At 47.6% G+C, this 22,185-nt stretch overlaps 1 protein-coding gene across 2 annotated transcripts in view; it reads left to right on the top strand.

The window, feature by feature from the left end:
- The window catches only part of LOC148541993 (uncharacterized), a 61,337-nt gene that overhangs the window by 21,522 nt on the left and 17,630 nt on the right, over window positions 1-22,185 (top strand). The window lies entirely within an intron of this gene.

Raw genomic sequence — 22,185 nt, 5'->3', positions numbered from 1 at the left:
ATTTGATAGCTTGTTACCGATGTCCATCTCTACAGACTCCTGCAGGTGCTGTGACTGGCTACCATGTTGCATTGGTCTTGCTTACTACCATTGTGGCTAAAGCTAATAATTTGCTAACTCCGCCTACTTACAGTATGTGTTGGGCCCGGCTTATAGTTGATTTATTCCAACCTACATGAGGCCACTTTTCATATTTTTCCAGGGCCACTTAAAGTTCCCAATCCTCCCTTGTCCGGCATAGAAGAAGCTTGAATGATAAAGCAAAGTTATCTGAAGTAGGATACTCCATTTTTAAGCACCTTAATACCTATTGGGTAATAGTGCTATATAAATAAAAGTATTATTATTATTATCTTATTTTATACTGTGGATTTCTTACCCTATTTACCAAGGCAAAGACATTGTCAATAATAGATGTAACTTTCTAATTAAGTGAAAGGGGGACATAGCACTGTCAGGGAGAGATGTATCAAGCTTTGGAGAGAGATAAAGTGGAGAAGTTGTCCAAAGCAACCAATCAGCAACTAACTGTCATTTCAAATATTGTGCTATTGCATATAAATGACAGAAGCTGATTGGTGGCTTTGGACAACTTCTCCACCTTATCTCTCTCCAAGGCTGCTGAATATAATGTATGATTGTATCTAGCAGCTATACACCACCAGCAGGACAGGACAGTAACAGTCATATCAGTAATCATTTGTGGACCCTGCGAAAGTAGCAGTCAGTAAGGAATTGAGACTCTGGCAATGATTACATCAAACGTTTTTTATTAAATGTTAAAAATTAAAATATAAAACATTTTTATTATGCAGAATATTTAACAACAAATATTTGTGAGTTATCCATGAAAAGTCACTTTTGGGGGCTACCCACAAATATTAGGCACCCCCTGAATATATGTACTGGGGACTGCAACAGATATTACATTGATTACAAGTGCAGCCACCATAGGTTCCTATAAATTTACCAAGCTCCAGAACACAAAGCATTGCTGAGCTTGGCCTCGGCAGCTAATGACATTTATAAATGGTGGTATCCATTGTAGCCTATGGGCTACATGGTGCAAAGTTTCCGGGAGAGGAGTCCTTGGGATTCCTACACATTACTGTCCGCTCTCACATACACAATCTGATGATTGCCCATGTGCAATAGCGCAGCCGGGGTCTGAACCCAGAAGTAAAGGGTTCAAATTAGCCATAATTTTACTTCTTACACATCACAGGGACGGGCTCAATCAGAGTCCCTGTTCCTGCATGTGATTGATAGGTGACTGATGGGTGATCATAATGGCATAACAGCCACATACTTGGGCAACCTCCTGACTCACGCAGAGTCATCCTTCAGCACTCAGGAGAGGAAAAACCCCCTGTGGGGGAAACCTCTGGGGAACCATGGCTTCAGGATCGCCCTTCCCTCTGGGCAGTAAGAGGTGTACTAATCGGTACAGGGAGGGGTTCAATACTTACCAATACTTACCAAAGATCAGCAGCCACTGTGCAGACCAAGGGGAAAGAAAAAGACAAGACGTTATTGTGTATGAGCCGGCATAGTGACAAACTGTAACCTTGGTGCGGTTGTGAGGAGGGAAAATATCTCTATATAATTATTAGGTTAATCTGACTTTCCAACTATTGAGGACACTGAAACTGCCTATAATAAGAACAATTGACCAAATGGTTTATTTTATTCTCCCTAATTTGTGGATTATATAAATAAGATTTCGTTCTTATAGTTACAAGTGGGAACCTTCTAAAAAGAAAGTTGCTCAGTAAATAAAAGATATACAGTAAATTGCTAATGTTTATGTGTTAAATGCAGTAAAATAGTAAAATGTACTGGTGCAATTGTGTGCGATAAGTAACAGGATTCTGGGAAAAGGGCTATTTCACACTTAACATAGGCAAAGATAGATCAATGAGGAATCAGAAAACCTGCGCTGCTCATTCTAAATCTATTGCTGCTGTTGGGAAATCGCGTACTCAGGGTCCCCTTAGTACAAATTGTAAATATGGCTCCCTCCAGTCTTCCACCATCCTGACTACTCCACTGCTCCAGAAGCGTCCGACGTCCTACATGTGGAAAAAGACACATTGCAGATCCTGCTTTCCTCTGCTCAGCGGGGCACTCTAGTCTGCCATCTGGACTACGTCACTGCACCAGAAATGTCCAAAGGCCTAAATGTGGAAAAAGACACAGGGCCTGATTCAGAGCTGGACGCTCTGAATCACGGCGTTTTTCTTTTTTTTGGAGCGGCCTCCTGGCCGCTCGCATAGCTGTGGGTGACTACCCACAGCTATTATTATTATTATACTTTATTTATATGGCGTCACAAGTGTTCCGCAGCGCCTTACATAGAACTAATAGGTGAGCAAGAAACAAGTAACTTACAGTACAATACAGTACAGGACAAGGACACTATTTATATACATTGCTGCAATAGCGATTAAAGCACTCACAATAAGCAGCCGGAAGTTGGCAGTCACGTGTTAGGTGCCCTTATGGGGAGTAAAGAGTAGAAGAAAATGTAAAGAGGAGCACATGAGGGAAGAGGTCCCTGCTCGTGAGAGCTTACATTCTAAAGGGGAGGGGCAGACAGATGGGCGTGACACAGAAGGGAAAGATAGGGAGGAAAGAGCATGAGGTGGATTAGGATGAGTGCTGGAAGGCCTTGATGAAGTAGTGGGTCTTGAGAGCCCGTTGGAAGATTTGTAGAGAGGTGGAGAGTCTGATGGGCAGAGGGAGAGCATTCCAAAGGTAGGGAGCAGCACGGGCAAAATCTTGGATGCGGGAGTGGGAGGAAGTAATCAGTTGGCAAGAGAGGCGGCATGCATTTATTGAGTGAAGTGGACGGGTGGGTGGTCAGAAATGTATACGGGAGAGGATTTGGTGAGGGCTTTGTAGACAAGTGTAAGAACCTTGAATTGGCATCTGAAGGGGAAGGGGAGCCAGTATAGGGCTTGAAGGAGAGGGGAAGCAGATGTAGAATGTCTGGAGAGGAAGATGAGCAGAGCAGCAGCATTGAGAACAGATTGTAGTGGAGAGAGGTGAGAGATTGGGAGGCCAGCTAGGAGAAGGTTACAGTAGTCCAATCTGGAGATGACCAGTGAGTGGATGAGGGTTTTAGTGGCATCCTGGGTGAGGAAAGGTCTAATCCTGGAGATATTTTTTAGGTGGAAATGGCAGGAATGCGAGATGTGCTGAATGTGTGGTTTAAAGGAGAGGGAGGAGTCTAGGATAACTCCAAGACAGCGCACTTTGGGGCTAGAGGAGATAGTTGTGCCATCAATGGATAATGAAATTGTGGGAAGTGATGTAGTGGAAGAGGGTGGGAAGATGATCAGCTCAGTCTTAGACATGTTAAGTTTAAGAAAGCGCTGGGACATCCATGAAGAGACAGCAGAGAGACAGTTGGAGATATGGGTAAGGAGCGAGGGGGAGAGCTCAGGGGGTGGAAAGGTAAATTTGAGTGTCATCAGCATAGAGATGATATTGGAGGTCAAAGGAGTTAATGAGTTCACCTAAAGAGGATGTATATAGGGAGAAAAGGAGAGGTCCAAGAACAGAACCTTGGGGAACCCCTACTGTTAGTGGAAGTGGGGGGGAGGAGGAGTCATGAGAGGACACAGAGAAGGAATGATCAGAGAGGTAGGAGGAAAGCCAGGAGAGGGCAGTGCCATGTAAACCGAGAGAGTAAAGGATTTGCAGGAGGAGAGGATGGTCTACAGTGTCAAATGCAGCAGAAAGGTCAAGGAGAATGAGCAGAGAGTAGTGGCCCTTGGATTTGGCAGCAAGGAGGTCATTGCTGACTTTTGTGAGGGCAGTTTCAGTGGAGTGGAGAGAATGGAAGCCAGATTGAAATGAGTCAAGGAGGGAGTGGGAGGAAAGAAAGGTGGTAAGGCGATTGTTGACAATACGCTCAAGGAGTTTGGAAGCAAATGGGAGAAGAGAGATGGGTCGATAGTTGGAAAGTATGTTAGGATCAAGGGTAGGTTTTTTAAGAATGGGAGAGACAAGGGCATGTTTGAATGCAGAAGGGAAAGTGCCAGATGATAGGGAGAGATTAAGGAGGTGAGCCAGATGGGAGAAGGCAGAAGGAGACAGGTAGGAGAGGAGACGGGAAGGGATAGGGTCAAGAGGGGAGGTGGACGGAGGGGAGGACCAGATGAGGGCCATGACTTTCTCTCCAGAAGCAAGGGAGAAGGATGTCAGAGTTGGTGAGACAGATGGGGAGGGGTGGTCAGGGCAAGGAGGGGAAGAAGTGCCGAGGGTCTGATGGGATATGATGTCCTCACGTATGGAGTCAATTTTAGATGTAAAGTAGGTGGCAAAGTCAAGGGCAGAGAGTGAGGAGGGGAGGTGAGGAGGGGAAGGGCATAGGAGGGAGTTGAAAGTGGCAAAGAGACGCCGGGGGTTTGAGGACTGGGAGGAGATGAGGTTCTTGAAATATGTTTGTTTGGAGAGAGACAGGGCAGCACTGTAGGAAGACAGAATAAATTTGAAATGGAGGAAGTCAGCCTTAGAGCGAGATTTTCTCCACTGACGCTCGGCAATTCTTGAACATTTTTGCAGGTATCTGGTGCATTTGGAATGCCAGGGTTGTGGTGTGGATCTGCGAGGGTGAGTAGTTATTACCGGAGCAACAGAGTCAAGAGCAGAAGTAAGGGAGGAATTGTACAGGGAAGTAGCTTGTTCAGGACAGGAGAGAGAAAGAATAGGGGAGAGAAGAGAGTCCAGCAGGGAGGAAAAGGCAACAGTGTCAATAGCCTCAATATAACGCTTTGTAATGGTAGCCTTAGAAGGTAAAGGAGGGGAAGGAGAGAGGGATAGGTTAAAAGAGAGAAGGTGCTGTCAGAGATGGGGAAGGGGGAATTGGAGTAATCAGAGATATCACAACGGTGAGTAAAGACCAGGTCACGTGAGTGCCCACTCACATGGGAGGGTGATGAATTCCATTGGGCAAGACCAAATGAAGAGGTGAGGGTAAGGAGTTTAGCTGCAGAGGATTCTGTGGGAATGCCAATAGGAATATTAAAATCACCTAGGATAATGGAGGGAAGATCTGAGGAGAGAAAGTGAGGTAGCCAGTAAGCAAAGTTGTCAAGGAATTTGGAGGGAGAGCCAGGGGGACAGTAAATGTTAGCTACTCTGAGGTTTACTGGTTGGAAAAGGCGTATAGCATGAACCTCAAATGTGGGGAATGTAAGGGATGGTTCAGAGGATGTAAGCTGGTAGGAATAACTGGTGGATAGAAGGACCACAACACCACCACCATGGCGACCACCAGGCCGGGGGGTGCGGGAGAAGGCAAGGCCCCCAGAGGATAGAGCAGCAGGAGAGGTGGTGTCAGAGGGTGAGATCCAGGTTTCAGTAATGGCTAGTAGATTCAGGGAGTTGGAGATGAAAAGGTCATGGGTGGGGACCAGCTTATTACAGACTGACCTGGCATTCCAGAGGGCACAGGATAGAGAGATAGCATTTGTGGGGGAGATGTGAATAAGATTATCTGGGTTGCTGTAACGTGGAGGTAAGATTAATTTGGGGGACCGATATGAATAGAGTTTAGTGATGGTGCGGGCATCTGAGCTAGAAAGGGAACCCGTAGGAGGTGGGCAGGGAGGGAGATGTGGATGGCTGTGGAGTGAAGTGACAGGGAGAGTAGTGTAGGAGGAGGGTTTGGTGGTGGGGTAGTAGGACAGAGGGGGGGTAGAACAGGAAGAAAGTGGAGTAATGGGAAAGGAGCGAAGAGTAGGCAGACAGAGGAGGGGGGAGAAAGGGAGGAGGAGGTTGAAGAGATAAGGGGGAAAAGATAAAGGTGGAAGCAGGGGGCAGAACAGAGGATTAGGTAGAGACTGATTGAAGGAGGGATTTGAAGAAAACCTTGTCATGGTGTTTATAAGTAAATAAGAGGAATGAAATTTGGAAATGTGAATGAGATATGAATGCAAGAGATTTGTAGAAATGCAAGAGAAAGAACAGTACGGGAAAATATGTATGCAGATTATAGGGAGGATAAAAGTGGGGATCTAGTTTGCGCAGAATTTGATAAATAACACAGATTGTAAGCAGATAGAGGATGTGAGGCTAGGCAGGAGAGCTAAGATAAAGGACAGTGTTTCAAAGTGGAAAGATGTACACTGACATGGGAATAAGAAGGATAAGCATTGAGATATATGCGAGAATCAGAAGGCCAGCATTATAAATAGCAGTTGAAGTGTTCTTGCCGTGACTGTACAGGGAGTCCAGTTGTAGCTTGAATATTTAGATCGGTGAGGTTTGTTGCTGGATGGATCTTTTCTCCTTCTGTTTTTCCTCAGTTTAACACAGGTCTAACGCTAGTTTTGCACTTAAAAACACTGCGAGCGGCCATGATGATGGTGGCGATGGTCAATACCATCGCGACCATCGGGCTTGCGACGAGACCCTTGTGGTAGGGTCTCGTTCATCGCAAGCCCCAGAGAGCTTTCGGCTCTAACAGAGACGGAAGCTCTCCACTGACATCACTCATGATGTCAATGGGGGGCCACCCCCAAACGGCAAGCGTTCCCTCGGGAACGCCTCCGTTTGGGCAGCCACCCCCCCGGCCCGACCACCAAACGGGGCGAGCTGTCACTCAACATCGACAGCTCGCCCCCTTTTGATTGCCCGTCGCTAGCCGGGTCTTGCGCATGACGGAGCTGGCTCTGTCGTGCGCATGCGCTGTGGGCCACCATCGACCCGGTTGCGAGCGCTCAGCGCTTGCGACCGGGTCTGAATCAGGCCCACAGTGCAGATCCTGCCTTCCTCTGCTCCGCGGGTCACTCTAGTCTTCCATCTGGACTACATCACTGCACCAGAAATGTCCAAAGGCCTAAATGTGGAAAAAGACAGTGCAGATCCTGCCTTCCTTCACTCTGCAGTTCCCTCCAGTCTGCTGTCCTGGCTACACCACTGCTCCAGATGCGTCCGACAGCCTACATGTGAGAAAAGACACACAGGAAATCCTGCCTCCTCTGCTCCACTGCTCCCTCCAGTCATCTGCAGTCCTGACTACTGTACGTCACTGCTCCAGAAGCGTCCAACGGCCTACATGTGGGAAATGACACACCGCAGATCCTGCCTGTCTCCAATCCGGGGCTACCTCCAGTCGCCTGCCATCTTGGCTATGCCACTGCTCCAGAAGCGTCCGACGGACTACATGTGGGAAATGACACTGCAGATCCTGCCTCTCTCCACTCCAGGGCTCACTTCAGTCATCTGCCATCCTGACTACGCCACTGCTCTGGAAGCATCCAACTTCCTAAATGTTGGAAAAGATACACTAGATCCTGCCTTCCTTCGCTCCATGGTTCCCTTCAGTCTGCTTTCCCCACTACGCCACTGCTCCGGAAGCATCCACCATCCTAAATGTGGGAAAAGATACACTACAGATCCTGCCTTCCTATGCTCCACGGCTCCCACTGTCACACGCCGGTCTGGAGACCCCAGAAACAGACCCCGTAGCTTACCTGTGCAGGCGCTGACCCACGCTGTCTTCCGGCTCCCGCGCTGTACGCTCCTTCGTCATCTCTCAAGGCAGTCTCCGCTGTTGTCCTCTGGAGGGTCCCGCTGCTGTGCTGCTCCCACGCCAGCTCCTGCTGACCGCTGGTCCCCGCTGACTACCTCCAGGAAGTGCTGTCCTCCGGTCCATGGGCGTGGCCATCTTGGATTGCCCATGTGACCCCACTACCACCAATGAGGAGCCTTCTCCTTCTCTCTCAGCCTGTCAGCTCCCAGTGTCCACTATAAAAGGATCCCCAATGCTCACACAAGTTGCCAGTGCAAATAGTTTCTTAGTTTAACTGCGCTCCAGCCGCTCCATGTAGCCACTCAGCTATCAACGTCTACCCACAGCTATCCAGCCGCTCCACGTAGCCACTCAGCTACCAACGTCTACCCACGGCTATCCAACCACTCCAAGTAGCCACCCAGCTACCAACGTCTACCCACGGCTATCCAGCCGCTCCACATAGCCACTCAGCTACCAACGTCTACCCACGGCTATCTAGCCGCTCCACGTAGCCACTCAGCTACCAACGTCTACCCACGGCTATCCAGCCGCTCCACGTAGCCACTCAGCTCCCAACGTCTACCCACGGCTATCCAGCCGCTCCAAGTAGCCACCCAGCTACCAACGTCTACCCACGGCTATCCAGCTGCTCCACGTAGCCACTCAGCTACCAACGTCTACCCACGGCTATCCAGCCGCTCCACGTAGCCACTCAGCTACCAACGTCTACCCACGGCTATCCAGCCACTCCAAGTAGCCACCCAGCTACCAATGTCTACCCACAGCTATCCAGCTGCTCCACGTAGCCACTCAGCTACCGTCTACCCACGGCTATCCAGCCGCTCCACGTAGCCACTCAGCTACCAATGTCTACCCGCGGCTATCCAGCCGCTCCACGTAGCCACTCAGCTACCAATGTCTACCCACGGCTATCCAGCCGCTCCACGTAGCCACTCAGCTACCAACGTCTACCCACGGCTATCCAGCCGCTCCACGTAGCCACTCAGCTCCCAATGTCTACCCACGGCTATCCAGCCGCTCCACGTAGCCACTCAGCTACCAACATCTACCCATGGCTATCCAGCCGCTCCACGCAGCCACTCAGCTACCAACGTCTACCCATGGCTATCCAGCCGCTCCACATAGCTTCCTAGCTACCACGCTACTGCCGCATTCCTCAAACTCCTGTCAGTTCGCTGCACCCTCTCATGCGGAGAAACTTCATTAAGCCGAGTCTCCTCCAGCGAGCATCTGCACCAAGTAATACAGATCCAAGGCCCAGTCCGGGAGCACAGCTCCTAAATCCCATGATTGTGACAGTTTGCACTGGCCAGATGGACTCGGCAAGTGGTCAAAGATCTGGGGTAAATCCCTCGCAGGATGTACTATCTCGTCTGGAAAGACAGGAGACCTCTCAGGCCCAGTTGATCCAATTCATCCAAGATATGTCGTCACGCCTGGACAACATTCAGTCCTTACTGGCTCATCCCGCTCCCGCTGGCTCCAAAGCCGCCTCTCCTCCTGTGGTGTCACCTGCTCCTCCGGTTCTACCTCCTGCTCGTCTTCAGCTTTCCCCTCCGAGCAAGTTCGATGGCAACCCCAAATTATGCAGGGGTTTTTTAAACCAATGCGAAATCCAATTCGAGCTACAATCCGCCAACTTTCCGACGGCCAGAACCAGGGTGGCATATATCATCTCTCTACTCTCTGGCCAAGCACTCGATTGGGTCTCGCCCCTTTGGGAGAAGTTGGATCCCCTGCTCTCCAACTACCCTGAATTTGTTGCCACATTTTCGCAAAATCTTTGATGAACCCGGAAGAACCACTTCCGCATCAGCTGATATTCTACGCCTCCGTCAGGGCAGCAGGACCGTCGGCCAATACGTAGTCCAGTTCCAAACTCTGGCTTCAGAACTCAATTGGAATGAGGATGCCCTCATCGCTGCCTTCTGGAGTGGCCTTTCTGAAAGACTCAAAGACGACCTAGCTTCCTGTGACCTTCCAACCAGTTTGGATGAGTTAATCTCTCTCTGCAACAAGGTGGATCTCCGTCACAGGGAGCGTGCCTTGGAAAGAGGCAGATTTGATCGTGGAAGGCCACGTCCAGCTTCCCGTTTACCCTCTCCTCCTCTGGGCAAAGAACCCATGCAGGTCAACCGCTCTCATTTATCGGCTGAGGAACGGCAGAAAAGGCAGAGGCAGAACCTCTGTATGTACTGCGGATCTCCTCAACATTTAGTTAAATCTTGTCCCATTCGTCTGGGAAATGCCTCCTCCTAACTTATGAAAGAGAGGTTAAGTTAGGAGTTGCCATTGAATCACAAAGAAAGTCTGATTCCACCATCCAGGCTCATTTAAAGTTTCCTCGAGGTTCCAAAGCTGTATTAGCTCTTCTGGATTCCGGAGCGGCAGAGAACTTTGTCACTACTGACTTTGTCCAGAAACATCAAATCCCCATGGAAGCGTTGCCTGGAGTCATCACTTTAACCGCCATCGATGGTAGTCGCATTTCTAGTGGAACCATCACCCATCGTACAGCACCACTTAAACTTACCATTGGGGTGCTCCATTCCAAACAACTATCCTTCCTAGTGATTCCCAATGCCTCTCATTCTTTAGTCCTCGGATTACCCTGGCTACAGAGACATTCACCACAAATCGATTGGACCACCATGCAAATAACCTCCTGGGGTTCCAATTGCTTCAAAGGCTGTCTTCAGCAGGTAATACCTGTCAGATCTTCCATCGTACAGGATTCTACAGACCTGCCCAAAGCCTACGATGGGTTTCAGGACGTCTTTAGCAAACAGAGCGCAGATCTGTTACCTCCCCATCGTGATTGGGACTGTCCCATAGATCTGATTCCCGGGAAGAATCCTCCTAGAGGCCGAACCTACCCTCTATCTCTCCCTGAGACTCAGGCCATGTCGGAGTACATTAAGGAAAACTTAAGTAAAGGCTTCATTCGACCTTCCACGTCTCCAGCAGGGGCTGGATTTTTTCTTCGTAAAAAAGAAAGATGGTGGCTTGCGCCCGTGTATAGACTACCTGGGTCTTAATGAAATAACTATTAAGAATCGCTACCCTCTTCCTCTCATAACAGAGTTATTTGATAGAGTCAAGGGAGCCACAGTTTTTACCAAACTCGACCTAAGAGGAGCCTATAATTTAATTCGTATCCGTCCAGGCGATGAATGGAAAACGGCCTTCAACACCAGGGATGGGCACTACGAGTATCTCGTTATGCCCTTCGGCCTCCGGCCGTCTTCCAGTTTTTCGTCAATTAAATCTTCCGGGATCTTTTGTACAAGTGTGTGGTCGTTTACTTGGACAACATTTTGATTTTTTTCAAGACCTCCAAACTCATCGAGACCAGGTGAAACAAGTCCTTCTGAGTTTGCGGTCCAATCAACTTTTTTGCAAATTAGAGAAGTGTCTGTTTGAGGTCTCAAGTGTACCATTCCTGGGATACATCATCTCCAGAACAGGCCTTCAAATGGATTCTTCAAAACTACAAGCCATTCTTGATTGGTCTCTTCGTTCTTCCTTAAAATCCATACAAAGATTCCTAGGATTTGCCAACTATTATCGCAAGTTTGTAAAAGGTTTCTCGACTCTGGTATCTCCGATTACAGCCCTCACCCGCAAGGGAGCAGATCCAACTAAATGGCCCATCGAAGCTACCTCTGCATTTCAACTTCTTAAGCAAGCCTTCATCTCCGCTCCCATCTTAAAGCAACCAGACTCCACCCGGCCATTTATCCTGGAGGTGGACGCATCCTCCGAAGGTGTCGGTGCAGTGCTCTCCCAGCAATTTAAAGATGAAAAACTTCATCCCTGTGGTTTCTTTTCCCGGAAGTTTTTGCCTGCAGAAAAGAACTACACCATCGGAGATCAAGAGTTACTCGCCATGAAACTAGCCCTCGAAGAATGGTGATATCTTCTAGAAGGAGCTCATTACCCCATTACCATTTTTACAGACCATAAGAACCTCCTTTATCTTAAATCTGCAAATTGCTTGAACCCTCGTCAAGCCCGGTGGGCAATGTTTTTCTCCAGATTTAACTTCAAAGTCTCCTATCGTCCCGGTTCACAAAACCTCAAAGCCGACGCACTCTCCCGTTCCATGACGAGCGACCCTGATCTACCCATGGAACAGCCCCAACCAATCTTGAATTCAGCTTTCTTCGCCTCTACCAAATTATCTTCTATACCCCCGGTTGGGAAGACTTTCGTTGCTCCAGAACTCCGCAAGAGGTTACTGCATTGGGCTCATGCTTCCCGGTTCTCTGGTCACTTGGGTATGGATAAAACCCTAGAATTCATCCAGCGGTCCTATTGGTAGTCTTCAATGAAAAAGGACGTCAGGTCTTATGTGTCATCATGCATCAAATGTGCCCAACACAAGATACCTCGGCGGGTTCCACACGGTCAACTCCAGCCTCTTGCAATTCCATTTAAGCCATGGACTCACCTATCTATAGATTTCATTTCTGATCTTCCTCCATCTCGGGGCCACAACACAATTTGGGTTATCGTGGATCGCTTTTCTAAAATGGCTCATTTCGTACCACTTACTGGGCTTCCGTCTGCACCTCTACTCGCCCAGAGCTTTATAAAAGAGATCTTCAAGCTCCACGGCCTTCCTCAAGAGATCATCTCCGACAGGGGAGTACAGTTCGTAGCGAAGTTCTGGAGATCACTCTGCTCAGCCCTTCAAGTAAAACTCAAATTTTCTACCGCTTATCATCCCCAGACCAACGGTCAGACCGAAAGGGTCAATCAAGACCTGGAACAGTTCCTGCGCTCTTTTGTCTCATCCTCCCAAGATGACTGGATTGAACTTCTTCCTTGGGCCGAATTTGCTCACAATAATCATTATCACACGTCCACCAGCTCAACTCCTTTTTTTACAGTTTTTGGTCATCATCCTCGAGTGCCAGATTTCCCTCTTCTTCCAACATTAGATGTGCCTGCGGCCAAGATGTCCCTTCACCGGTTCTCCAACATCTGGGAAAAGGTTCGTTCCTCTCTGACTAAAACGTCAGCCCGGTACAAGAGATTTGCTGACCGCCAAAGACGAGCGGTTCCAAATTTCCAACCTGGGGATATGGTCTGGCTCTCTACCCGAAACCTAAGACTCCGAGTACCCTTGATGAAATTTGCTCCGCGATTCATTGGTCCATTCCCAATCATCAAAGTCTTGAATCCTGTGGCTTACAAGTTAAAGCTTCCTCCATTTCTTCGCATTCCAAGTTCTTTCCATATTTCTCTTTTAAAACCACTGGTCTTAAACCAATTTCAGAAGGTCCTTCCTAAAGCTTCTAGTGTTCAAACACAGCAGGGAGAGGAGTTAGAAGTTGACAGAATCTTAGATTCTCGTTGTTGATACAACCGTCTTCAATACCTCATTGACTGGAAGAATTATGGTCCGGAGGAACGAATCTGGATAAATGCCTCCGATGTCCATGCACCCCGTCTGGTCAAAGCGTTCCATATGAAATTTCCTCATAAACCAAGGAATTGTCCGGTGGCCACTCTTGAAGAAGGGGTTACTGTCACATGCCGGCCTGGAGACCCCAGAATCAGACCCCGTCGCTTACCTGTGCAGGCGCTGACCCGCGCTGTCTTCCGGCTCCCGTACTGTACGCTCCTTCCTCATCTCTAAAAGGCAGTCTCCGCTGTTGTCCTCTGGAGGGTCCCTCTGCTGTGCTGCTCCCACGCCGGCTCCTGCTGACCGCTGGTCCCCGCTGACTACCTCCAGGAAGCGCTGTCCTCCGGTCCATGGGTGCGGCCATCTTGGATTGCCCATGTGACCCCACTACCACCAATGAGGAGCCTTCTCCTTCTCTCTCAGCCTGTCAGCTCCCAGTGTCCACTACAAAAGGATCCCCAATGCTCACACAAGTTGCCAGTGCAACTAGTTTCTTAGTTTAACTAAGCAAGCCTTCCCACTGCGCTCCAGCCGCTCCAAGTAGCCACCCAGCTACCAACGTCTACCCACGGCTATCCAGCCGCTCCACGTAGCCACTCAGCTACCAACGTCTACCCACGGCTATCCAGCCGCTCCACGTAGCCACTCAGCTACCAACGTCTACCCACAGCTATCCAGCCGCTCCACATAGCCACTCAGCTACCAACGTCTACCCACGGCTATCCAGCCGCTCCACGTAGCCACTCAGCTACCAACGTCTACCCACGGCTATCCAGCTGCTCCACGTAGCCACTCAGCTACCAACATCTACCCTCGGCTATCCAGCCGCTCCAAGTAGCCACCCAGCTACCAACGTCTACCCACGGCTATCCAGCCACTCCACGTAGCCACTCAGCTACCAACGTCTACCCACGGCTATCCAGCAGCTCCACGTAGCCACTCAGCTACCAACGTCTACCCACGGCTATCCAGCCGCTCCACATAGCCACTCAGCTCCCAACGTCTACCCATGGCTATCCAGCCGCTCCATGTAGCCACTCAGCTACCAACGTCTACCCACGGCTATCCAGCCGCTTCACGTAGCTTCCTAGCTACCACGCTACTACCGCATTCCTCAAACTCCTGTCAGTTCGCTGCACCCTCTCATGCGGAAAAACTTCATTAAGCCAAGTCTCCTCCAGCGAGCGTCTGCGCCAAGTAATACAGATCCAAGGCCCAGTCCGGGAACACAGCTCCTAAATCCCACGATTGTGACACCCTCCAGTCATCTGGCGTCCTAACCACGTCGCTACTCCAGAAGCATCCGACGGCCTACATGTGGGAAATGACACACTGCAGATCCTGCCTTCATTCACTTCACGGTTACCTCCAGTCTGCTTTCCTGGCTATGCCACTGCTCCAGATGCGTCCAACGTCCTACATGTGAGAAAAGAGACATAGGAAATCCTGCCTTCTTCTGCTTCACTGCTCCCTCCAGTGCTATGCCGTCCTGACTATGCCACTGCTCCAGAAGAATCTGACGTCCTACAGGTGGCAATTGACACCCTGCAAATCTCTTTGCCAGAACCCATCAGATGATGATCTAAACAATCAGAATTTCTTGGTTCGACATACAGGTTGAGTCTCCCATATCCAAATATTCCGAAATACGGAATATTCCGAAATACTGAATAATTTTGGCATGACTAAAATAATTAAACCTTTGATTTTTAATGGTTCAATGTACACAAACTTTGTCTAAGGCACAAATTATTAAAAATATTGTATAAAATTACCTTCAGGCTGTGTGTATAAGGTGTATATGAAACATAAATGAATTTCATTTCTGTACACAAACTTTGCTTGAACCACAAAATTATTGAAAATATTGTCTAAAATTACCTGCAGGCTGTGTATATAAGGTGTATATAACACATAAATGGATTCTGTGTGTATATTGGGGTCCCATTCCTAAGATATTTCATTATGATATGCAAATATTCCAAAATACGGAATATTCCGTTATCCAAAATACCCCTGGTCCCAAGCATTTTGGATATGGGAGACTCAACCTGTACTATTTAAATAACCGTACTACTACCACATTTTTTAGCTACTTTCAATTTGATCAATTTGTTTTTAAAAAATGTGCATCTCTATTTATTTAAATAAAACTGGGCTATTTTCTTTTTCAAAGTGTTTACAGTGAACTACAGGTCTATAAACAGCCCTAACCTAGTTCATTCATTTGTGACTTATGCACTTATTTTGGCACATTTGCAGCTGTTCTCACTCATGTTTCTTTTTGTTTTTATTTCATTTTGAGTTTTACAGGTTTTTTTTCTTAAATCAGGTTTGTTTTATTTAATTTAGAATTTTACACAACACAACTATATATAAATCCACAACAAAAGAAAAGCTAAACAAAAAGTCAAAACAGACAAGAAAAAAACTGAACATAAACTCCTACCTCTACCTAAACTAAATGATTAGGTAGTGCCTATGGGACATATTTCTCATTTAATATTTGTGTTTTTGGGGGGTACCCGAAAATATTAAACAGCAGATATTTCTGACCACAAATGCAGCCCCATAGGTTTTTATGCATTCCTGAGTTTGCCCTCGATAGCTAATGCCATCTGCTGATGGTGTTAGCCTATAGTAGCCGTTGGTCCCCGGTGACACATGCACCGACTGCACATGCACAGTGTGCGCCAAGGACCCAAACCAGTCAGCGTTGTGATAGCATAAGCTCTTTTCCCGGGACGGGCTCTTACCGGTGCCAGGCTCACCGGCAAGAGCAGAATTGTAAATTCAAGTGAAAATATTCACTTTCATTTTTCACGTTGAAAATGCATTTGGTGCTTAGTTGAAAAGTACATCCTTAATCTTCTGTATGTACAGTCATTGTTATGACATACTAAACACATTTATCTGCCCCGTCTGTCTCTCACATCATCCTGTCCCTCCTCACAGCCCATTGTATTACTAATGATCCCTCTGCCAGCCCTCCTCACTCTGAACCGTCCTCTGTTACTGTCTCAAGTGGACAGTTCTCCTGTCTTTTCCTCTTCCATAACCCAAGTCCCTGTTCTTCCAGCCATTGTATGCAGAGGTGCATCCCCCAACACGGGCCCCCTCCTCTCACTTCGGTGGCCGGCAGCCGACTGACGCGGCTTGCCGGGCACCGCAGAATCAATAGACTCTGGGCACTAGAGTGTGCCCAGGGTCTATTGCGCATGCGCAGATCGCAAGGGATATGGCGTGGCCACCATTTTCCTGGTGATATACTCACATCACATGCGCAAAATGCTGGAAAAATGGCAGTGGCAGCCATTTTCTGGCATTTGAACAGCGCTGGGAGATCAGACGCAGTACTTTGGAGAGGTAAGTAATACAAAGTATGGGTGCAGGGTGTGCGGTGCAGGCCCCCCTGGACCTGGGGGCCCATGTGCACTGCACACCCTGCACCCTTTATAGATACGTCCCTGCAGAGGAGTAGCGTGGAACCATGGTGCCCGGAGAAAGTGCATGTCATAGCGCCCTCCCCCACACACTCCCTGTACTGAATTGTGCCAGTGAGGTATGGCCAGCTGCAGGAGAATATTGAAGGGAAGAGAAAACAGCAAACAGTGGCAGTATCACGCTAGAGGTCCCATTGGGGGAAGATGCTTCGATGGTGCATTATCTGACATTAAGGGGTAGTTCCTTTGGCACTGCTTTATTTATGTATAGCACCTAGGATCTGACTTTTGCTCCTTTGAATCATTGTTATTAGTTAATAGAGGAGATAGTAATATATATTCTGATAACTTCACTTAATTTGACAGAATAAATGTGCTAGAGTGAGATTCCACAGGGTGCACAGCTTATTACTGCAATTACTGCCCCAAGCAGCTTTCACTGGAGTGGGAACACCTATGGGAAGCTCCCGTCTTAGCTTTACTCCTGTTTAGCAAATATACATTGCACCTATATTAATGTTACTACAAACCATGTCATGTTCTGTCTACGACTATGATAATTATTTCAGGTCTCATAATATTTTTAAAAGACCTTTCAAATAACACTTTGGGGCATATTCAATTAGATGCGAAAAGTCCCGTACTTTTCGCAAACCGGACTTTTCGCCGACATCGCTGGTTTTCCATGTGAAAAAGTATCGAGCTCGTACCCGCATATCCCAGGATTCAATTAGAAATCGGTGAAAACGGGACCCCCCTGGAGTCTATTTCACTTGTTTTTGAATTTGTCCCCCAACTTTTGACTTTTTCTCCCCCAAAATGAAAGCACTTTTTTGGGGTGATCTAAACTTTTTTTTAAACTTGTTTTGATGCAGTTTTACCTTTGGGGGACTGTCCCAAAGGTGCAGGGAGGTTTTCCGAAGTTTGCACCCCAAAACCCCAATTCTGCACTTTTTTCGACACCTATTCATAGGCGAAACTTTTTCGCCGGTTCCATTGCATTGAGTTTCCGCACCAGTGAAAAGTCTCCAGAATTGAATACGGAGGAAACTTTTCCCATGGCGAAATGACGTCACTCGTGATACTTTTCGCCGCTAAGTGAATATGGCCCTTTGTGGTAACGCCTGGGAACACCTCATTACTTTAAATAGCAAAGCCAGGGGCGTATCTATAATGGGTGTGGAAGACTGCACACGGGCCCCCTCCTCTCTAGAAACGCCCCTGAGCAAAGCAGTGACATTTTTTTTATTTCATACCTTATAACTGAAGTTTTCATATAGTTTAGGACTTTACCTCAGATAGGGAGAGAGGTGAGGAAAGTGCTGAACAGAGACGGATGGTGTTAGAAGCCAATAAGAAAGGAGAGGAGAGGGGCAAAGAACCAAACAGAGAGGGGTGGTGACAGAAGCCAATAAGAAAGAAGAGGGGAGGGACAAGTCGATCACAGGAGATGGAATCAAATACTGTAAGTGAATGTAATCAATCTGACAGTAAAGAGGAGGCGACAGAAGATGTTTACAGAGGGGAGGTAATCTGGGCAATTTGAGAGAGCATGAAATGTAGAAACACATCTTAGATCCGTAACTTATGTAGGATATAGAGCAAACAAACTGAGTTAAAACTAACAGGTGGCCATCATACTGTGCAGCGCCCCATGAATTCTGGTACCTGGGATGGCGCACCCTGTCCATTCTGTCGCCCGGAGCTCATGCTCCACGGGTACCACCCTCGCTACACCCATGAGTGTATGTGTCATTTCTCTAATACTACATTATGAATTTTCATTCCTAAATGTGTCTGTCATTCCTCCCTTTACTTCTCCTAATTATAGGTCCTTGTACATACAGTATAGTGCCTGTTCTATCTATCTTGTCCTGACTTTTACCCTAATAGACTGCACTCTGCTTTCCTTATCCACCTCCATCATACCCTGCTACTGTATGTAGGACTTACCTTCCTCCTTCTTCCTGGCCATTAACTGGAACTGCAGCAACTGTAGATAGAATGTTACAGGATGAAGCACTGTGATGTCACAGGATAGGTGTATGATGTCACAGCAACCAGTGCTGCTGAGTTACAGCTATCATACATAGACATTTTATACATCAATTGTAACTGGATTTACATGAACTTGCAGTAAAAAAAAGAAAAAAGAGAATAGTGTAGACAAAAACTATAAGAAATGTTGTACAGAGTGCCTCAATATATAGGTGAATGGAAAATGTAAACAATAGGAATATCTAGATTATTATAGTAGATTAGAGTTTGTATGTTCTCCCTGTGCTTCTGTAGGTTTCCTCCAAGTACTCCAGTTTCCTCCAACAATCCAAAAATATGCTGGTAGGTTAATTGTCTCCTGACTATAAAATTATGAAATTATGAGTCTGTGTGTGTACATGTGGTAGGGAACATAGGGCCTGATTCAGACCCACTCACTAGGATGTGTTTGCTCGCAGCTGTCCAATTTTGGCTATCTGCGCATGCGCAAAAGACGCAGTGCGCGTGCGCGAACCAGTCACAGCGATCGGGAAGCAATCGCACGCCAGCCTTACACTGACCGCTAGGTTGAGTGACAGATACTGCCGTTTGTGAGTGGTGACAGGGGCTGTCTGGTAAAAACGGAGGAGTGGAAATGCAAACGCAGGCGTGCCTAAGCAACCAAACGCAGTTTAAGAGGCGTGCATACATTACACGCTTGCGACCAGGGCCGCCATCAGGGGGGACTGTCGGGCCTGTAGTCCCGGGCCTGGACACCTGGCAGAAAGGGGGGGGGGGCCCGCTCCTACCGCAACTCCCTCCCCCCCCCACCCGCTTGTAGTTTGTGGGTTTTTTTTCTTTTGTGGGGAGCAGCAGCAGCGCTGCTGCTGTCTCCGGCACATTAGACTAAGCCGGCGGGCACTAGGACCCGCCGCGGCTCTAACAGCCTGTCACTCTGGCTCCAGCAACATGCGTAGGCGGCGCGTCACTGCCCGGGAGCCGGGACTCAGCAGAGGAGACCGCACAGGCACAGTAGCCGGTAAGTTTGAACACGCTGCTGTACGGGGCTGACTGTGCTGTGCCTGTGAAAGGAGGGGAAGGCTGGACTCATTGGGAAGCTGGCTGGGTACACATATGGGGGAGGCCTGGCTGAATGCACATAAGGGGGGGTTCCTGGCTGGACGCACATAAGGAGGATGGGCTGGACACATAAGGGGGGGGTCCTGGCTGGATACACATAAGGGGGGGTCCTGGCTGGATACACATAAGGGGGGGGTCCTGGCTGGACACACATAAGGGGGGGTCCTGGCTGAATGCACATAAGGGGGGGGCTGGTTACAAATAAGGGGGATCCTGGCTGGATACACATAAGGGGGGATGGGCTGGACACACATAAGGGGGGGTCCTGGCTGGACACACATAAGGGGGAGGCCTGACTGAATGCACATAAGGAAGGGCTGGTTACAAATAAGGGGGGTCCTGGCTGGACACACATAAGGGGGAGGCTGGTTACAAATAAGGGGGATCCTGGCTGGATACACATAAGGGGGGATGGGCTGGACACACATAAGGGGGGTCCTGGCTGGATACACATAAGGGGGGGATTGGCTGAATGCACATAAGGGGGGTTCTGGCTGGATACACATAAGGGGGGGATGGGCTGAATGCACATAAGGGGGGTCCTGGCTGGATACACATAAGGGGGGGATGGGCTGGCTTGATATTTTTTGGCCACATGTTTTTCTTGTAGGAATAAGGTAGCGGAGGAAAGGGGGGCCCTGCCAATTTTGCTAGTCCCGGGCCCCACAATTTCTGATGGCAGCCCTGCTTGCGACTACACTTATAGCAGCCGAAGCACAGAGCAAGCAACAGGTATGCAGTCAACCACAACTCTGCGAATAGCTCAGTCCTGACATGATGTTACCAATGTTTGCTAAGTGGTGAGAATGCAATCACTGATGATAGTCTGCATACTTGTACAACTGCCTTCACATCACTTCACCACTTTACTGAAGCTGGTATACGTGCTTCTTTGCCCTGTGCTATTGGAAAATCTGCCTTGCAGTTTTTGATTTGGTAATTTTGTTTTTGTTTTTTTACATTGTTTAATGTGTGTGTGAGTGAATGTTATACATTTGTTATTCCGCTATTTTTGGTGTCCTTTAAAATAAACAACACAGCTGTAAATGTCTAAGGTTAAAAACTATTGTTTTAAACAAATTTATGTATCATTATTTGTTCACCTGACCATTGCTATGTTAGCCTCTATAGATGCGTTGGTCTAAATAAATATTTTTAAACATGTCAGAAGCTTTTTTTAATTATTATTTATTTATTTATTTTTAACATAAAAATTGAAAAAAAATTGTGTAAAAATCAACATTATAAAATTTATAGAACAACAAAACAATTTAAAAATTATCTAGGAAGGAAAGGGAGGTATTGATTGGTGAAATATGGGGGCAGCACAAGATTGCCAATGCTGTAATATTTTGGACTTAGGCTGAAGGGAAATATTGGCACCAGTTGACTGGCGGGTTCTACGCCGACTGGCCTGGCGTGAGGTGGATGGGATATGGTCGACCCTGGCCATAGGGTCTGGGCTGGCTGTTGGTATTCCAACAGCCAGTCCCGACCCTATTTTAATGGCAGTGTCTAATAAACCTAACACACATACAGTAGCTGTCATAGTTGCTAAATGTGAATGAGTCGTTATAGGTCATACAAGACATATACTGTAGTAGAGAATGATAAAATAATTGTGGGAATGTACGTTAACCTCTTTTATTAACTAGGTTCATTAACTTCATCCACCAGGTGGTGCTTATTGCACTTAAGATTATTACATATGCTCAGAAAACAGTACAAAGATACAGTTACAGTAAGTGCGTCGTTACTGCAAACAGGGATATAGAGAAATATTTGTTTAGCAAATACTAAAATAAAATTTACAACATACAGATTTGTCCTCACACATTGCTGCAGTTGCACCAAACAGCTCCCCTCGGCGCTCCAGGTCCCCTGCGACTCTGCTAAAGTCGGGCATTTTCTTTGTGTCTTTTTTGCCAAAATTGCATCTAATGCTGGGCATACACTATACAATTATCTGTCAGATATCTGTCCAATCTGTCTGGTTGGAATGAAAATCTGGTAGTGTATGGCAATGGCATTTCTCCCCGCGGTGACAACTTTTTGCTGGGAGGGATGCCATGCGCATGGCGCCTGCCAAAAAGGGGAAGTGGCCTCAGAGAGGGGGCATAGCCTTGAAGAAGGGGCATGGCCGTGGTTAAACAAAACTTATCAATGGAGTGGTGCAGGAGGTATGGGCACGGGCAGAGCCAGCCCCCTCACTGTGACAGGAGCCGAGTGCTGCACTTAATACTACAGTGCAGCACCAGGCTCCTCTCAATGAGGGGGAGTCTGCACCATTGTGTCACCCCTTGAAGGGCGACATCCGGGTGCGGGCCGCTGCCCCCTTGTAATGCCACTGGTGTATGGGATCAAATGATAATTGAACATTTGCACATGAACACTGGAAAACAGACAAAAATGGTTGTTTAGACAAATTAGTTAAATCAAACATATTTACCCGAACAATCATTTTTGTCCATTTTCATGTGTTTGGGACCAAATGGTCCAATCTCATTTGCTCCCATACATTACCAGGTTTTCATTCCAACCAGCCAGATTGGACAGATATCTGACAGATAATTGTATAGTGTATGCCCAGCATTAGTGCAATGCAATGTGAATAGGGCACACCAGGAGACTGCACTTATTAATGTGATATGTGTGTGCAACTG

Source organism: Taudactylus pleione, unplaced genomic scaffold (assembly GCF_031769625.1).
Source record: "Taudactylus pleione unplaced genomic scaffold, aTauple2 ptg000016l, whole genome shotgun sequence".
Classification (NCBI taxonomy): Eukaryota; Metazoa; Chordata; class Amphibia; order Anura; family Myobatrachidae; genus Taudactylus; species Taudactylus pleione.
This window is presented reverse-complemented; position numbering and strand designations above follow the sequence as displayed.